We start from the raw sequence: 20,658 nt of genomic DNA, 5'->3' as shown, positions 1-20,658 counted from the left end.
ACACATACATACACATGCATATATACATATATATATTGAATCAAAGACATGTATAGCCATCAAAATTGGTAATATAACTCCATGTTTATAGCATGTAAAAGGATTCACAATATCCTCAAATAAAAAGTTTTTTAAATGACACGGTATTTTAGTAAATAAAAAGGTACATCTAAAATAACCTCACATCACATCACATACAAATATTAATATTAATAGGATCACTGGGATTTTATCAATTCATTTTATTTGTAATTTTGAATTTTTCTTCAGTGAGCTTCCTTATATTTTAAAATAACTGAAAAGTCAATTAATGTATCAGACACATATTAACTTTTCTTCAAATATATTTATAACCCTCAGTTTCAGACATTTCACTGGTAAATTAGCCATAAATTTTCTTTTGATAGGTATCTATCTTTTGATAGATAAAAAAGAAAACTATAAAGCCAGACATACAAATGAATTTGGGGATTAAAGCCAAATATCTGTTTTCTAAATATAACAAAGTCCAAATGTGAAAGAAATTTGAGCCACCTAAGTAAAAATATTAATACTAGCATTATCTATTTATATAATAAGTGAGAATAAAACGTTTATTCCTAAGTATAGTAAACATTCACTATTTAAAGAAAAACTAGCCTATAGCTGTGAATATACTCTACAAGCAATTTAAAAAGCCAATTACGTGTACGTATGCTTGGTAAATGAGACTGAATGAATTACATCTACAAGCTTATACACATAAATTATAAAATTTAATTGTTTCTGGAAGAGGCTCTAACTTTATTAAGCATCATGATTCGTGATGTTAGTGCCCACAAAATGCATCTTTCAAGATTTATTTTGATCGATATCTAACTCATAAAAGAGTGATCTTTTATACACTAGGACAGAGTATAGAGAGTATACTTTATAGCTCAAACCTAAAAAAATATCATGAAATTGCTCTTTTGCTATCATTAAATGGGACCCACCAATTCTTCCAAAACCAGTAAATATTCACTGCTACAGGTATTTGCTTCCTCGTCTGGAAAATGGATTAATAAAAAAATGTCCTCTTAGAGTTTTTATGAAGAACTTTATGTAGATCTTCATAAAATGAATAATGAAAGTTGTGCCACGTTCGCTGGCAGAACACTTGCATCGATACGAAGGCGAGAAGTAGTTCACAAATCATTTAACTATGACAGTGATAAGGCAGCTATTGTTTTCTAAATTCACTAGGACCATCTGTTTGCCTACTAAGCGCAAGGTCTTTCACATCAAGCTACAGGAATGGTTTTCCTAGATTGTACTGTAGGTTGGAACCCTCCGCCTTGTACACCAAAGTGTAATAAAATGATTCAACTTCGCTCACATCACAAACAATCTAAGAGAAAAATTTCCGAATTCATATTTTCTCAACAGAATTTGCTAGAAAACAGGGCAGATGTGCTCATTCATACCGCTGTTTGTTCTGGATGAGAACTCAGTGCTTCCTGAATGAGCTTCTAATACAGAAACTCATCATGGAAAAGCTGCTTCAATTCTGTCGGTTCAGAAGATGCTTTAAAGGTTGCCTATTCCAGAGCAATATTTACAGATGTCCTGGGAAGGTGACACACTGCAGGGACCCTGAAGGCAGGGGACAGTACGTCAGTGGAGGTGGTCAGAGAAGATCTTATGGCTGCTTGGGGAAGCAGAGGGCAGAGAATTTGAAGACACTTGAATTTACGAGGCACTCCGTGAAGGTTGGCGGAGAGTCTTAAAAGGATGCAGTAGGATCCTTGCAGATGGGGAGGGAACCTAGGCAAACTTGTCCTCCTTTCTAATTTTACATGACTCCAGATAAACAACTGAGTTGATAACATGCTGCATCCCCTATCTCAGGACCCCAAGTTCCTCATTCCAGTTTAGAGAAAGTGTGAAAGATTAACACACATTTGCTAGCATTCATCTCTTCTGTTTCTGCTGGTTATGCCATCTTCCCGGTTTCAGCATTATCAACTTTTTAAAATATAAATTTCAATTCATGTACACTTGATAGAAAGATAAGAAAAAGTGATCACAGTCACTGGGATAGAGGGACCTTTGTAATTTCAAGGATAAAATCAGTCATGTATCCTGCATTCCCAGCATTTTTCCTGCAAAATGGATAAGATCATATTCACTTCCGGGGAAACGTAATAGCAAAAGGAAATCACAGAACCCGATGAAGCATAGATAAGATCCAGGTTCTCAAAGGAGCAGGGTGCCTGGATGATGGTTGTGTTGGTCATGTGACAACACAACTGACACTCTACGTGCACACAAACTGCTGATCCTTTCTGGTCCCCCAATTACCCTAACTCCATCTCCACACCCCCAATACAAGTAGGACATCAGGATGGCCGGATTTGAGGCCACTGTGGGAGAAGACGTCTTCCACTTCAAAGTCTCGCCCCAAGTGGTCTCGATAAGGCATTTGAAAGTCCTGTCCTACTCATGTCTTTGAGCTAGAGTCCAGAAAGCCTCTTTTTACATGTAAGTGCTGGCCGTGATTGCTTCTGCTTTTGAATTCTTATACTACTTTCTGCCATTCTCTCAGACCAAGGAACAGATTTATTTATTTAAAAGACCCATCTTAAGGGGAAAAGGGGAGGGATAAATTAGGGATATGGGATTAACAGATACACACCACTACGTATACAATAGATGAAAACAAGGACCTACTGTATAGCGCAGGAACTATATTCAATATCTTACAATAACCTATCATGGAAAACAATCTGAAAAAGATTATATATATATAAAACTGAACCACTTCTCTGTACATCTGCAACTGATACAGTATGGTAAATCAACTATAAAAAAAGTTCAATAAAAAAAGGTTTTAAAAATTAAAAGACCTGTCTTGTTCAGAAAAGGTTTAAAGAGGATGAGACATGTATCATATTGATAAAGAAGTAGAGACCAGAGATGAAGAATGTTGGGACGTGGACAGATATCTCATATTTGCACCTTCTCTCTACTGGTTCCACAAGCTACTTCCTGTGTGACCACGGACCATTATATGCCTCAGTTTCCATATCTATAATGTGGGGATAATAACGTTACTGCATCAGTGACTCACTGTAAGAATTAAATGATAATACACATCACACACATAGCAAGCTATCATCTTCCGAGGACAAAATAAGTTCTCAGTAAATTTTCTAGGTATTAATAAATTGCTATGTTTTCCTCTTACATATGCATTATCTCCTCAATTAGATCTGAAATTATGCAAAACCAACAAAATGTGATTGGGTACTTTCAAGAATACCGAGTAGCAGTAATCAGAAGGGAAATAAAACGAGAAAGAAAAGATATTAGATTAAATGACAAGTATACAAAATGTATTTGGTTAAGAAGATCATTTGTTGAGAAATGATTATGAGATGATTAATGTTATTATAGATTGTAGAACTATCATTACAGATTTTGAGTTAGTGGAAACAGAATGCCTTAATGTAGGGGATTTGGGAAATTGTAGTTTGGTGTTATACCTGAAGATGCAGGAAAACTAGGAAGGGAAAGTTTCAGAGTTTTTATAATCTTGTAAACATAAGAACAAGGTGAGCCATAGACACAGTTGGAGACTAATTAAGCAAATGGAGCAGAGACGGCTTTCCCAGGCTCGGGATACCATATGGAGCCAGGCCACATGCAGAGGAAGCAAAGAATAAATGGGAACAGAGCAACAAGCAGATGGGTGAGGTCCACCTTGGGTGAAGGTTGGTGGTGGAGTTGGGAAGGGAGTTATGCAATCAACAAAGGACAGAACCCCAAGGGACACCCTTGGCTATACTCAACTTGTCAAATCCGAACCTTCTGGAATCCTGCAGACCTGCCAACATAAGTAAGATAGGTGTCTGGGAATCCACATCACCCCAGCTTTTCTGCTAGGCCTCAAGATGCAATGAAGGCAGCCGGGATTAGGAGAGCTTATTCTTTCGGAGGCTTTGGTCAGTCGGATGGCTTCTGGCAATTTTCACATCTTGAAATTTGGATCATGTCCCTTGCTGCCATCAAAGGGTGAGACCCAACCTAAAGAGAGTAGGAGGGGGGCTTCCCTGGTGGCGCAGTGGTTGAGAGTCTGCCTGCCGATGCAGGGGACACGGGTTTGTGCCCCGGTCCGGGAGGATCCCACATGCCGCGGAGCGGCTGGGCCCGTGAGCCATGGCTGCTGAGCCTGTGCGTCCGGAGCCTGTGCTCCGCAACGGGAGAGGCCACAACACTGAGAGGCCCGCGTACCACAAAAAAAAAAAAAAAAAGAGAGAGTAGGAGGGGTGGGTGGGAATCCAGCATGCCTATGCCTGTTCAATCCAACTTCAGATAGAAAAACCATCTGCTGCTTGGGTCCATTGCTTTAGAAACTAGGATGGTCCCAGGTTAAACGCTGAGCTCCGAGTGGATCCTAAAATAAACTTGGTCTCCTAACTCTGTCCCTTCTGATTCTTGCTAGGTAACCATCCCAAATCCTTAAGGCGATCGTAACACCTGAAGTGACCCCATTGTGTCCATGCTCAATGTCTTATTACAAGATAACTTCACAATACAAAGAGGACCTTTTCTGTCAAACAGGAATATAAACTGTGCAGATCTGTGCTCACAGAGGGAGACATTTATTAAACCTCATTTAACTTTGGGCATTTATTGGATCTTTATCAAAAGATGTTCCACTTCTCTGAGTTTGATCATCTACCTTTGGTAACAAGTTATTATAGCAAAAGTGCTCTTACTTGATCAGTGGAGGGTAGAAATGGGTACCAGGGATTCCATAATTTTACCATCACATTAAAACGGGAAGTTGGTGCTACCTGGTCAGATCCCACTGGGGTAGAAACCAGTCTATAACATGAACCAAGAGAGCCTGGGTCACATCACTGGGGTCATCAAATAATAAGCACGGGCAGGACACTTTTCAACCAAGGATCTAAGAGGGTTTTAAAAAAATTAAACGGTGAAAATCTCAAAACAGCCCAAAGAGTGACAGTGTTATTACTTCTGTAAACCTTGCAATGTAATCTATTCAGGTCAGTATATGATTTCATCCTGAGTCATTTACATAGGTACAAATGTTAATGTGTGTGTGTGTGTGTATATATATATATATATATAAATCCCACCTTACTACATTCTCTTCCAGGATGAGTTAAAACATCAGGATAAAATGAATAACTATGAATAAATTGAACTTCACTTAATTAATTCAAGATTATCATTAAATATTAACGAACATGAAAGTGTGACTGCTGAATATATCAACACCCATCACGTTAAATGTGTGAAAATATCTCTCTTCTCGCACTTTATACTTTCTTCATGTGACTGTGTTGTTTTTCTTAGTCATTTTGCCTAAAGTGAGTATTTATAAAATGTCTTATTCTGACATCCCCTTGCAATATTGTCCATTTATTTCTAACAGAAAAATATTAGACCCCAAATCACAATAAACACCACCTTTGAATGCTAATATCCACCCACCAGATTGGCAAAAATTAAGAAGGCTGGTGACACTAAGTGTTGGCAAGGACTTAGAACACTGGGGACTCTGAGATGCCACTGGTGGGAGTCCCAAGTGGCACAGCCACTTTACAAAACAGCTGGGCATCATCTTGAAAAGGTGGGACACTGCCCAGCCCAGCCTTTCCCAGAGATTTATCACGAGACATGCCTAAGAACGTCTGTGGCAGCCTGGTTGGTGACAGCAAAAACAAACAAACAAAAGCAACTGTCAAATAAACCAAATACACAAAAATGAGAGAAGAGATGAATGAACTGTGCATAGCGGGAGTTTGCACGTCACTGCAACAGACTGACCATGTCCGTCAGCGTGGCCGGATCTTCAGAGCATACCGCTGGAGAGAAAAAGCAACGTGCAGAAGAATACGAACACTTTGCTGCCATTCTGATCAAGTCCAAAAGCAAGCACAATTTTTAAGAAATAGATTTTTAGCAATAATGCATATAATGGTCAAAGAATAAAGAACAGAGAATACAGAGAGGAAAGCTCCACAGGGTAGTTCACTGTGGAGGATGGAGCATGGGGACCGAATGCAGGAAGCCGAGGGCATGGTGAGCATCTCATGGCTGGTGATGAGGCTCTTCCTGTACGTGGACGTCATGCTTGTGGGAGGTGTTAAGCTGTTATGTTTCATATTATAAATAGACATTTAACGATTACAATATTTTTTAAATACACCACTTTAAACCCAAATATTTCCTTTAAGGCTACACATTTTACACCTGAAAAGCAATATTCACTTCTCCCAAATTAAGAGTTCTGGTTTCCATTTCTGAAAGAGTCACTCATTGTTCTGTGACCTTGGACATGTCACTTAATCTCTCTGAGGATCTTCTTCTTTCAACCTGAAAATACAGGTCGTAAGGAACAATCTCTTGGGGTTTTTCTACAGAATATTCTTATAATTGTATAAATCTCCAAGCCTTCTACCTTAGGCAGTGTCCAGTCTACCTGAATTTAATTCTTGAAAACAAACCCGCAAGAAAAATGTACACGTGTCCGCATGTGTTTTTTCTGAACACTCACTTATTTAACTAAACACAGTGTTAATTTCCTCTCCGTTCCTGAGTTCTGCCACCCTAGGATTTAAACTTCCCTCTGGGAATTTAGCAGAGCCAGATGGAGATTTTTTTTTTCTCCTACAGTTCAAGCTAAGATTTGACTTGAAAATCAAAGTGGCGTGCAGCTTTACACAATGGAAATAATACCAACCGTCAATTAGAAGTCAACTCCTATTCCTGGCTTCAACATTTACCAGTTAGATGACTGTGGTTAAAGTCACTTAACTTCTCTAGACCTCAACTTATTCATCTGTAATAAAGCACCAGAAGTGGGTCAAAGCTCTCTGGAAACATTTTCTGTTCCAGCATAGTATAATTCTACCTAATTTTAAGTTTCCTCTTGGGAACAACTTTTTTACCTAATAATCAACTGTTAACAAAAAGTATTCAAATAGCTTGTAGAAATCAAGCACCAAACCAAAACTTCTGAAAACCACGAAGTTCCACCAGGAACACCTTGTTTTTGAAGAGGTTAAAGGAAAATGGGTCCATAGACTGATTGAGACACGTACAAAAATTCTCATTTTCATTTGTTAATCTGATTTTTATAAATCTACTAGACATTATTCTAGCCACCGTAGATAGAGCAGCCCTCACAGACCTTCCTTCCCTGTCACAACCAAGTAAGTACCTATTCTGAAAGATCCCTGGTGAGCCAAGGGCAACGATACTCTTTATCTCTTTGACAATTTAATCTATAATCGCAACAGAACCTGAAAGCATCTTACTTGTTAGAGATCTGGCGACACAAACCCCTACACCCACCTACTTGACTCACCTATTCCTTCTTCAGACATTTCTAGTACATGCTAGTATCAAAGTCTGGTTGGGCTCTAGAAAGTAAGCTCTGCTAAAGAAAACAACAAAGTCAATGATCCTTTGCTGCATATAATAATAAATTAAATTAAGCTCTTTAGTTTATGTCCCAAAGCTTCTCCACAATGTATATCTTGCCACACACCTTTCATTCCAACCATCACAAATTATTCACCACTATCTAAACACGTTTACCCATTTTGTTTCCTCACCCAGCCCTTGAACTTGAGCCTGGCTATGAGACATCTCCTACAGAGCCCAACCCCAAAGGTATCTCTTCCATCATCTTCTCCATCCTATTTTCTATTTTAGGAATTAAAGCAGGTGCCTTCCCCCCAAAGCATCATGTCCCTATACAACAGCATTTTCCTCTGCTGCTTTATGTCACAGACACTCATCTACACACGTCTCTCCAACAAGTGTTATGTCCTGTCTGAATTCTTGACCCACAGAATCTGTCAGCGTGATAAAATGGTTTTTTTGTATCACTAAGTTTTGTAGTGAGTGCTTGGCTAAGCAAGAAAAGATAACAGTCACGCTAACTCTTCCTCTCTCTCACTTTGTTTTTTGAGCTATAATCTGGTTTTCGAACTTTTTTCCCAAACCCTCATTTTTCCTGAATCTGTCCAGATTATAGAAATAGTCTGTACATCACTCTCATACCACTGGGCCTCCATCACCCAGTTCACCCACCCTGGGACCCACATGCTTTCCATTTGTTCCAACAGCATCGTCTGGTGTTCCCAATTCTCCACTTATCTGGGGGATGAATGTTTCTTCTGTTGGTCCTGCAAGAAGTCAGTTCTTCTCAACCAGCTCATGAAGAGACCAGCATGGCAGCAAAGTCTTACACTACGTTGTAGTAAGTACACATAAGATACTGTTGGAACCAGAGGAAGTGGTGTGTAAAACTTCCCGGGAAGCTGTGGGAGGGAAACCTGAGCCACCCTGAGCAATGCTTAGATGTCTGCCAGGCAGAAAAGTAAGTAAGGGCATACCAAGACGAGGAAACCACAGAGGCCACACAGAGACAGAAACGTGATAAGAGAGAACATGATTTGAGGAGTTACATATAAGGCAGCCTGAAGCATACAACTACATACGTGAGGTGGAGGATTGAGAGTTAAGACTGAGATACTATGGAGAACTGAATGGAGGTTTCTCAAAAACCTAAAAATAGAGCCACCATATGACTCAGCAATCCCACTTCTGGGTATGTACATGAAAAAACCAAAAACACTAATTCAAGAAGATACATTCACCTCAACGTTCATAGCAGCACTATTTACAATTGCCAAGACATGGAAACAACCTAAATGTCCATCAACAGAAGACTGAATAAAGAAGATGTATGTGTGTGTGTGTCTCTCTCTCCCTCTCTCTCTCTCTATATATATATATATGATGGAATATGACTCAGCCATAAAAAGAATGAAATTCTGCATCTGCAGCAACATGGATGGACTTGGAAGGCATTATGCTAAGTGAAATAAGTCAGACAGAGAAAGACAAATACTGTATGATATCACTTATATGTTGAATCTAAAAAAGTCAACAAAATAGTGAATATAACAAAAAAGAAGCAGACTCACAGATAAGGAGAACAAACTAGTGGTTACCAGTGGGGAGATGGGGGAGGGGCAATATAGGGGTCGGGGAGGGGAGGCACAAACCACTGGGTGTAAGATGGGCTCAAGGATGTATTGTACAACACGGGCAACACAGCCAATATTTTGTAATAACTGTAAATAGAAAATAACCTTAAAATTGTATAAAAATTACAAATTAAAGAGTTAAGGCTGGGAAAGTATACCTGACCAGGTCATAAGAGACCTTAAATGCCATACTGCAGAGTTGAACTTCATCTAATAGGTCACGAGGGCAAGACATCAAACAAATTAATTTGGAAATTCAGCTAAAAGAAACATTTCAGGGCTTCCCTGGTGGCGCAGTGGTTGGGGGTCCGCCTGCCGATGCAGGGGACACGGGTTCGTGCCCCGGTCCGGGAAGATCCCACATGCTGCGGAGCGGCTGGGCCCGTGAGCCGTGGCCGCTGAGCCTGCGCGTCCGGAGCCTGTGCTCCGCAACGGGAGAGGCCACAACAGTGAGAGGCCCGCGTACCGCAAAAAAAAAAAAAAAAAAAAAAAAGAAGAAACATTTCAAAATGATTTGTCTAATATAACTTCAGAGGATTGTTTGGAGGAGGGTGAATAGGAAAACAGAATGAGCAGGAAAGGAGGTTCTTGGATTAGTAAAGAAAAATAGACGGTGAAGAGACCAGGTAGGCTGGAGGTTGCTGGCTTGTGGAAGGGAAGTTATTTGTGAGAATAATAGGTCGGCTGTTACAGAATAACAGAGAATAAAGGTGGGCGGTTAGTAAAATTTACGAATGGATGTGAAGAAGTCAAAATAGAAGCCATTTCTCTTCTCACTCACCTGAAAGCTACCTCAGAAATCGCCCAGGTTTCGGACTTGAGCAGTAACTAGGAAGATAACGTACATGCAACAAAAAATACAGTCCCATAAAAACACTGACATAAACTTCAGAATAATGGAAGTGTATTCTCGTAAAATGAAAAGGGAAGGACTAGGGGGTCTGGAAAGATAACTCCCACAATCCCAGAAAACAATGGACAAGGTAGAAGAGAAGTTCCCAAGTCGATAAAGTTCAAATGGTCACAGAAGAGGTCAGGGCAGTCAGTCATCTCTCAATCCCCACATCAAAGGAGGGAGGGCACTGATGGAAGATCACCATGATTCAGCTGCATCCACCACTGAACTCTGAAAAGAGTTTGGGTATGTTTGAATGCAATCGATCCAGACGTTCTACAAATACATAACTCTTTAATCACAGTCATAAAATCACTCAACAAAAATCTCATTCTGGAGAGATGAAAGCTAGCTGCTTCAATTCTGAAGTCCTTGTTTCACTTCCCTCTCCCAAAACATGAAAAGATTAAACTTGCACCCAGAGCCTGGATAGCGGCAGGTCACGGAGACAGGAGGTACAACCAGGGAAGCTGCGGACAGGCTCGCAATGCAGAAGAGCTGGGAGGGGCTCATGGCTCAGAGCCGAGTAGATGGACACACAGACACACACAGCTAGGTGGCTAGAAACCAGCAAACTCCAGGAAAGGTGGCCAGAACAAGCAGCCCAGAAGCTCAAAACATGCAAGATGACTTTGGGAGCGAGGAGAAAGTCAGAAGCTCACAGAAACATTTCTAGAAGTAGGCAAGGGTGGAAAGCTCCCAGGGAAGTGGTCTGGAAAGCAGGCGAACATGGCCAAGTTAGGGAAACTCGAGCAACAATCCCTTGTTTCAAGCAGTGATGTTGTATGTTTTTCCCTCCATGGAAAGTACCAATTCCCAAGCGTGATTGCCTGGGAACTCTCGGCAGAGACATACAAACATAAGTATTTGGCTGGAGGTAGGAACCTAAAGGCCAATCGTTTTGAAATGTTAACGTGGGTAATAATCACCTTGAGAGCTTGTTAAAATGTGGCTTCTGAGCCCCACCTCCAGAACTGCTGACTCAGTGAGTCCGAGCTGGGCCCAAGTATTTGCATCTCTGACAAGTTCCCAGATGATGCGATGCTGCTGGTCCAGAGACCATACTTTGAGAACCAGTGTCATGGGCCCTCAGTTCTCATCCCTAGACGTGTCCTGGAATCATTTGGCAAGCTTTGTAAATGCTCACACCTGAACCCACCCTACAGGTGAAGATGAGGTGGTCTAGGACAGAGCCTGAGATCGGTACGTTTTCAAAGTTCCCTAGATGTTTCCAATGCCTACACGAGGTTGAGAATTACTGCTATGTGGGGATGTAAAGTTAAATGATGACAAACTAGTTCTGTTTGGGGTATCTTTCTGAACGGAAGCTGGCTTCTCTCTTTAAACCTAGGGGCTTCAACTCTTTTTTTTTCATTAACATATTTTTATAAATTTTATTGGAATATAGTTTGATTTACAATGTTGTGTTTGTTTCAGGCATACAGGAAAGTGATTTAGTTATGCATATATTCATTCTTTTTTCAGATTCTTTTCCCATATAGGTTATTACAGAATATTGGGTAGAGCTCCCTGTGCTATGCAGTAGGTCCTTTTTAGTTATCTATTCCATATTTAGTAGTGTGTGTATGTTACTCCCAAGCTCCTAATTTACCCCTCCCCACCATGTTTCCCCTTTGGTAACTGTAAGTTTGTTATAGAAATCTGTGACTCTGTTTCTGTTTTGTAAATAAGTTCATTTATATCATTTTTTTAAAAATTAGATTCCACATATGACGGATATGTGGGAGCTGGCGGCGGTGGTGGCGCTGGGCGAGGGGACCGGCGCCCGGGGCAGGGGCAGCAGGGGAGGGACTTGGGCCACCATGGACGACAAGGCGTTCACCAAAGAGCTGGACCAGTGGGTCGAGCACCTGAACAAGTGTAAAGAACTTAGCAAGAACCCGGTGCAGACGCTGTGCGAAAAGGCTAAGGAAATTTTAACAAAAGAATCAAATGTGCAAGAGGTCCATTGTCCTGTTACCATCTGTCGAGATGTGCATGGTCAATTCCATGATCTCATGGAACTCTTTAAAATTGGTGGGAAATCACCAGATACGAACTATCTATTCATGGGTGACTATGGGGACAGGTTTTTATTCTGTGGAGACTGTGACTCTTCTTGTGGCATTAAAGGTGTGTTATCCAGAACACACTACAATATTGAGAGGAAACCACGAAAGCCGACAAGTTACTCAAGTATATGGCTTTTATGATGAATGTCTGCGAAAGTACGGAAATGCCGATGTTTGGAAACAGTTTACAGATCTGTTTATCTGCCACTTACAGCTTTAGCAGATGGACAGATATTCTGCCTCCATGGTGGCCTCTCCCCGTCCACAGATACACTGGATCATGTAAGAGCCCTGGATCGCTTACAAGAAGTTCCACATGAGGGCCCAACGTGTGAGCTCTTACGGTCAGATCCAGATGACCACGGTGGGTGGGGTATTTCACCACTCGGGGCTGGCTACACATTTGGACAAGATATTTCTGAAACACTTAACCATGCCAGTGGTCTCACACTGGTTTCTCGTGCTCACCACCTTGGAACGGAGGGATACAACTGGTGTCACGATCGGAACGTGGTTACCATTTTCAGTGCATCCAATTACTGTTATCGTTGCGGGAACCAGGCTGCTGTCGTGGAATTAGATGACACTTTGAAATGTTCCTTCCTTTAGTTTGACCCAGCACCTCGTCATGGAGAGCCTCATGTGATCCACTGCACCCCAGACTACTTTCTGTAAATTCCTCCTGGGAAAACCTGCCTTTGTATGTGGAAGTACACCTGGCTTTAAAAAAATATATATATACATATATATATATATATATATATACACACACACACACACACACACACACAAAACAAAACCAAAAAAAGCAACAGTAATCTATGTGTTTCTGTAACAAATTGGGATCTGTCTTGGCAGTAAACCATATCATGGACCAAACTGTGCCATACTAATGATGAGCACTTAGCACAACGTGAGACTGAGATTACTTCAACGCTATGTTCTAGATCGGCCGGTCGTAACAGTTTGCCTGCTGGATTTGTAGCAACCATTTTCCTTGGGACTATTCAAGCAAAAAAGATAACTAACTCCATCTACTTTGGCACTTACTTGGAAATTTTAGTTAGAGTGTTTAACTGACATGGATAAATAGGGTTGGATTTTTATTTTTAAGAAAAATTCACAAGCTAACTTCCACTTAATTCATCACCGTTTATTTTATTGAAATGTATAATTAACTGAAAGAAAGATTCTTAGGGGTACGTTGTCATAACATTTAAAGAGATTTCCCTTCATTTAAACTAAATTACTATCTTATGTCGATTTGCATATTTCTGTATATTTATCATGACAGTACTTGCATTCTATTTGGTGTACTGAGCAAATGAACTTTCCATTTTAAACAAAAATAAAGGCGGGGGTGGGGGGCTTCCCTGGTGGCACAGTGGTTAAGAATCCGCCTACCAATGCAGGGGACAGAGGTTCAAGCCCTGGTCCGGGAAGATCCCACATGCCACAGAGCAACTAAGCCCATGCGCCACAACTACTGAGCCTGAGCTCTAGAGCCTGCAAGCCACAACTACTGAGCCCACGTACCACAACTACTGAAGCCCGTGCTCCACAACAAGAGAAGCCAATGCAATGAGAAGCCTGCACACAGCAACGAAGAGTAGCCCCCACTTGCCGCAACTAGAGAAAGCCTGCACACAGCAACAAAGACCCAATGCAGCCTAAAATAAACAATTTTTTTTAAAAAATGACTGACATGTGGTATAAACATACAATGGAATATTACTCAGCCATAAAATTTTTTTAAAAAAACAACTACATAATGCCATTTGTGGCAACATGGATGGACCTAGTAACTCAGACAGAGAAAGACAAATATCCTATGGGCTTAAACTCCTCATGGGGTCCAGTAATGGATATGTTTAACTGAAGCACTTACAGCTCCTGCTCAGTCAAAATCTTATTGATACCAATAAAGTGTTTAGGTAGCATCATCAAAAATTCATAAACCATCATAGAAGGCTCGATTTATCTTTTGGAAACAAAGGAGAAATCACTAACAATGGAAGGAAGACGTTGGTTTTCTCCATTCACACTGCCAGGACTTAGAAGAAAAACAAGTTTTCCAAAACAACGATAAAGCAGCCCAGAGGAAAATCCAATAAAATTGCCAAGGAATGACAGTGCTCTAGGAACAGATGGACTGGTTCCTTTCTGAAATTTTATGAAGAATATCGATGAACTGAAACATTGACAAAGATATTTAATGCAACCTTATAGGGAAAGTAATCAAATCTCTTGGAACATTCTAGCCAGGCGAGATGCTTGAATGCAAGGACAATGAATTAGAATGAATCAGAATTACTGAATAATTGAACAGTTAACAATAACTAATGGAACAAGTCATGCTGTATGATCTTGGTTTTGTTTATGTTTCACGTCAGGTGGTATGTGAAGTAAATAATGGTTCAAAGATGCCTCATTATTATAAAAAAAACGTTAAGTCATTGAGAACTTCATTCACATTCATTCTTTGGATAAATATTTATTAGGAAGCAATATCTGACAAATATTTATTAAGAATCTCTATGCTAACCAGGATGCTGGGAAGAGAATATGGTGATAAGTTGAACTACTTTGCAAATGGTGGGAAAGAGTGGCATTAATGAGAAAAAAAAACAGTCATGTGCAAAACAAGTTGGGAAGAGGGAGGGAGCAAAATTCCAGGCAGATGGAATAAAATATCTTAGAGGGCTTCCCTGGTGGCGCAGTGGTTGAGGGTCCGCCTGCCGATGCAGGGGACACGGGTTCGTGCCCCGGTCCGGGAAGATCCCACGTGCCGCGGAGCGGCTGGACCCGTGAGCCATGCCGCTCTGCCTGCGCGTCCGGAGCCTGTGCTCCGCAACGGGAGAGGCCACAACAGTGAGAGGCCCGCGTACCGCAAAAAAAAAAAAAAAAAAAACTTAGAAAAGATTAGTTATCCTTCCATTTTACACCTAAACATATATGGCTATGTGAGGCAGACGACTCAATTTCAATGATATAAGTTCTAATAAAACGTTTTGAGTCATGTGCACTCCATACATGTGTATATAATTTTAAGAACGTGTCTAATATCAAAAAAATTGAATTTCAGTTTCAAGGTAGGACACTCGTAGATTGAAAACTTGCCAAGCCTTTGGCCATATATTTCCTCTCTTCAAGAAATTAATGTATTACTATTACTACATTACTTTTACTAGCACCCTTCTAGAACTTTCACTAAGTTTATGCCCTAGGCAATTCAACACTCAAATTTATTTTACATAAGGAACGTAAAGCAATCCCAAACAAGAGTGTCAGAAATAATACATGTAGAAACACGCAAAGAAAGATGGAAGACACTGCACTTATAAAATGCGTTTGTTTTCTGTGACACTATGGCAGCAGGGACCTTATAAAGGGTGCTCACTGTTCTACCAGTTTGACGTATGTCCATCTTCATTTCAGCTTCTGATAACTTACATGAGCCAAACATCCCGTACCAATATTTATTTGAGATAGAGATGCATACAGTCAACTTGCCTTTTTCTTAAAAAAGTAAAGTTAAAAAAAAAACTACAGCAGCATGCTAGTATTTTATAGGCCACTTGAATTACCTTGCACTTGAGTTAAGGACACAACAGTGTTCATTTATCCATGTCTGTTTAAACAGACCGAAGTGTTTAATTCCATCAGGCTCAATCGCAAAGAATCCCAACAGCCAATGAGCACTTTTCTGCTGGGATTTCTTAGGAGGACAATCTAACATCTTTTTTTTCCCACTTGCCATTAAAGTCCTTATCTGAATGTTGCCAAAGGTGTGTCAGGTTCGTTCACTGTGTTCCCTAAATTCTGTCTTTATTGCCGGTGTCACCTGTGTGTGTGCTGCTTTGTCTTGGAGGGATGCTCTAAATGTCCTTTCCAACAGATTACTCGATGGGAAGCGGAAGCTACGGGTAGGACAGGAGTAAAGATGCAGACTTAGAGAATGAACTTGAGGACACAGGGAGGGGGAAGGGTAAGCTGGGAAGAAGTGAGAGAGTGGCATGGACATATATACACTACCAAATGTAAAACAGATAGCTAGTGGGAAGCAGCCGCATAGTACAGGGAGATCAGCTCCGTGCTTTGTGTCCACCTAGAGGGGTGGGATAGGGAGGGTGGAGGGAGACGAGATGTAAGAGGGAGGAGATATGGGGATATATGTATACGTATAGCTGATTCACTTTGTTATAAAGCAGAAACTAACACACCACTGTAAAGCAATTATACTCCAATAAAGATGTTAAAAGATAAAAAAAAAAGAAGCTAACGTTTCTCCTACAGCTGACAGACCCTTTCCTGGAAAGAAGGAACTGACTTTCTTCGGAGCAAGCAGATGGTCCCACCCTCAGAAGGTTCCGCAGAGACTCACCTCTGTCACACAAAATTTCTCTGACAAGTGGGAAGAGGCAGGTGGAAAGTGGAAGGTGAGCCAACCACAGTGTATTGAGGCCCTTGGTTTCTGGTGCCATTTAAACACCTACGTCCTGAAAGAACCCATCAGAGCAGGCACCAGTCAGCAGCAAAAACTCAGAAAAAGGATATGTGGACATTCCTTCATATAACAGACATTACATAACAAAAAGCTTTACCTTCACACTACAGGGTTATGATTTTAGCAGAAGTATTTCTACTTCCATCAAGGTCTCCACAAATGAGATGACTGGAAACAGAAGGAAGGAATTCAAGAAAAATAAAACAAGGGTCATTTCGAGAAATTTCCAAATAACCACCTCCTGGGCCAGCTATGCTGTCAAGTGAAACAATTGAAAACCAGAGGGTACATATCTTGTAGGCAGCTGGAGACACATTTCTGAGAGTTATCAGATTCACAATATGGTCACTTACTTGATTCCCATTTCACTCCATATTTCTTGGATGTCAACCACATGCCAGGCACTGGGTTAGGCACCAGAGGGGTACAGAGGCGGGTGCTAACAGAACTCAGTTCAATGATCAGCTCTATCCGTGACAGTTCTGCAGTCTGAGAATATATTCTCTAAAGCATGATATCACTTTCTACTTAGGGGTGGCATAATACACTTAGCGCGTAGAAAGCATTCAGTAAGATATATAATAACTATGATTATTACTAGAAGTATTATTACAGGGATATGTTCTTAAGAAGCATGCCCTATGTTGTTACAGTGCATAATCTAGCGGGAGATTAAAAACCACAAGCAGCTACAATGCAATATGGTAGATACTATATCTGAAAAGTATACAGACTGCTGTTAAGACAGAAAGGATAAAAGAATGACACAGCAGTGAACATCACCCCACACCTCTCCAAGAGCCTTGTCAAATGCCAAAGCTAGAACCTTTCAAGAGAAGGTCTGAATTTAAAAAATAAAAATAAAAAAGCTTGGACTTCCCTGGTGGCGCAGTGGTTAGGAATCTGCCTGCCAACGCAGGGGACACGGGTTTGATCCCTGGTCCGAGAAGATCCCACAGCCCGTGTGCCACAACTACTGAGCCTGCGCTCTAGGGCCGTGAGCCACAACTAGTGAGCCCACGTGCCACAACTACTGAAGCCCACGCACCTAGAGCCCATGATCCGCAACAAGAGAAGCCACTGCAATAAGAAGCCCATGCACCACAACAAAGAGTAGCCCCCACTCAACGCAACTAGAGAAAGCCCGCACACAGCAACAAAGACCCAATGCAGCCAAAAATAAATAAATAAAAAATAAATTTATTTTTTAAAAGTCTTTAGATAAATAAATTAAAATAATAAAAAAGCTTATTTCCTTCTATACTGGAAATCTATCAAAGAACGGTACTTCAATAATCCCTCTCATCTGGTTCTATTTTTTTCATAGTTGTTATTCCTTCTAACGTGCGAAAAGAAGTCTCATGTTTATTGTTTGCTGTCTTGTTTCCTCGCACTTGAACGTAAACTCCACAGGGGATGCTTTTTGTCTTTCGTTCTTGCTGTTGCTCAGGACCGAAGTCAAAGTACCTAGAATAGTGCCTGGCATGTACTAGTTACTCAATAAACTGTTAGTTGAATGAATGAATGAATGAATCAGTAATTCCTATCATCCAACTGTGGGCATCTTTAGGATCTGAAATGCATAGGAAAATAAAGATCTGGAAAAATGAACTAAGTACAAAGGAATACATTTCTACCCATCACTCCCTTATCGATATCTGACTTAGAAATCACCTACATATCTTGGTTCTCAGTGCAGGACATAATATGGATAATTGAGCTATACTAGAGTTTTCTTCTTTCATTCAAATATTCAAATAAAGAGAAGTGGTTTATATAAATGTAGCTCGTTAACAATTATCAGTGCCCATCAGTGAGCCTCTTGGTTCCCTCATCCCCTCACCAGTCTGGTCCTGGATCAAGGGGAAATCACACCGCCGTGTTAGCAGCGGCTGTTGCCTGAACATGGTTCAGCACCTGACCCCTGGAAGAGCAAGAGACTTCCTAATTCTGTGGCAGAAAGGGTGGTATGTGTTCCTAGTCACAACTGAGAATTCCTTTTTTTTCATAGATATAGGGTCCGGAATTTTAGATAGCTACTGTGGTTTTCATTATAATAATACTCATTTGCTTATAGAAAATGGGTGAAAAAGGACTCTACAAATTTAACTTTAGAAGCCAGCCACTATCAGATACATAATTTCTATGGGATAATTCTGTTGGGTGTCCAAAAATAATCAGCTTATAAGCACAACTATGGAACACAACCTCTTGGTAAATTAGTATTGCCAACATCTCTCACATTTAATGTGTGTTTATCAGCTCTCTTTGGAGCACCTCAAGCCAGTTTATGTGTACCAACATTTCTACCCAAGAGGATTCCCTGAAAGAATTAAGGATGTGAGATTAAGGACGTGAAAAAGTATTTTGTATTTGGGTGTATGCGGTTTTAAACCTAAATCACAAAGACATGAACTATCATGCTGCTATAACAGATAAAAATCCTACAAAACCCAAGTAATCTAGATGTAACTGCCCAGAAACCATTCCCTTAAGGAAAAAACAATGGAATTTTCCCATTTAATAATCAGTAAAGTTCTCATTCTGTTTAGTATTGTTTTTATCTGCTGAGCCCCTTCTAAGAGAGAAGCTGTGAAGACACAGCTGAGTCTTCATTGTGAGCTGCGTGAAGACACATGACTCGGAGGCAGAAGATAAGCCACAGGCAGCAGAAAAACACGGATGCAATCAGAAGACGAGTGCCCCACCTGCCAAAGTACAATGGACCTGGGGCTCACCGTGACCGTTAAGAGATGCTCCTCCGTAAGGGTCAAGCATAACTGCCTCTTTCTGATTAGCCTAGAGACCTTTTCCATATCCCATCCTGCCTTCATAAATAAGCATTCTGCTCAGAGTAAATTAAAATGTACACTTTGCATGTTGCTTTAGCTGCATTAATTTTTTCATAATTAAATCTTCCTTGGGGAGAAAGACATGACTTTGATTTCTTTTGTACTCTGCTCACAGCATATGGTACCACGTCAGACAGTGCTGAACTGTAGGGGCTGTGGGCCTCCTTCCCTGTAAATGCAGCCTACGGAGCCTAAAGGCACTACTGCCAGAGTCCAAAGACCAGGGCTGCTCAATAATTATTAGCTATGATTGCACTTGTTCAGTGAATTGCTCTCACTGTCATCAGATAATTAGGGAAAATGAAAGCAGATCTAGGAATTTTCACTGGGAGAAAAAAAGCTTTCATGACTAAATAATTTTTAAATTCTTTTAAAATAGCACCTTTTAAACCAAGATGCTACTCTGTTATGAAAAGAGGGTTGGCAGATGAGTTCTTGCAGATAAAAATGTATTGTTAATAACAGCATTTATTATTTGCCCACCATAAGCCCACCATTGAGCGAGATACTTTACAAAGGCTGGCCCACTGAGTCCTTTCAAAACCTCTGATATGTAAGTTTAGTTATCCTCCTTGTTCACGTGAGGAAACTGAACTCCGACAAATGAATGAACTTGCCCAAAGTCATCTAGTTCGTTAGATATCAGAATAGTAGAATCAGGGCTGGGGGTGGTGAGGAGTCAGGTTCCTGTCTGGGACATAGAAACAGCTGCTAGTATCCTGAATCTAATGATCGGCTTCCAGCAGAGAACACCCTAATCAACACCTCAAATCTTTATCAATTCTTGAAACGCAGGTTTAATGTTTCCCAAGTTGCTGATGGGACAGGGTCATATCAAAAATCAACATAACCAAAACAGACCTCAAATTTTTATCACCACCATTCAGCCTCTCATTCCAGATCCTTACATGTTCCAGTAATGTCACTATTCCCAATGTCCTCACACTCCACGTCTCCACTCAGCCCAGGCCATCTCCAATAACTATTTACAATCATCAAGAAAGCAGCTGTCACCTCCTAAAAAAAAAAAAACACGCTACTGGGTTTAGGCCTAGAAGACAGACAAAAACCACATTAGCCAATTCATCACTTGAAGGAGCTTAAAATCTAGCAGTGCTCACATGAAATGTTTAAAATGTAAGTCATAAAGTAAATGATTCAGAAAAATGCAACTGGAACTCAGAGGACAGTTTACCCTGGGCTGGAACAGTCATAAAATGCTTCACATGAGAGGTGAGATTTGACTGGGCCTTGAAGGATAGAGGAAGCATTG

At 40.6% G+C, this 20,658-nt stretch overlaps 1 pseudogene; it reads left to right on the top strand.

The window, feature by feature from the left end:
* Positions 1-11,777: 11,777 nt before the first annotated feature.
* Positions 11,778-12,701, top strand: LOC113610492 (serine/threonine-protein phosphatase 2A catalytic subunit beta isoform pseudogene; annotated as a pseudogene).
* The last annotated feature ends 7,957 nt before the right edge of the window (positions 12,702-20,658 follow it).

This window comes from Aethalodelphis obliquidens, unplaced genomic scaffold (assembly GCF_003676395.1).
Source record: "Aethalodelphis obliquidens isolate GAN/ISIS:26980383/991018 unplaced genomic scaffold, ASM367639v1 scaffold63, whole genome shotgun sequence".
Lineage (NCBI taxonomy): Eukaryota > Metazoa > Chordata > Mammalia > Artiodactyla > Delphinidae > Aethalodelphis > Aethalodelphis obliquidens.
Note: the sequence above shows the minus strand (reverse complement) of the source record. Positions and strands in the feature narration are given on the sequence as shown.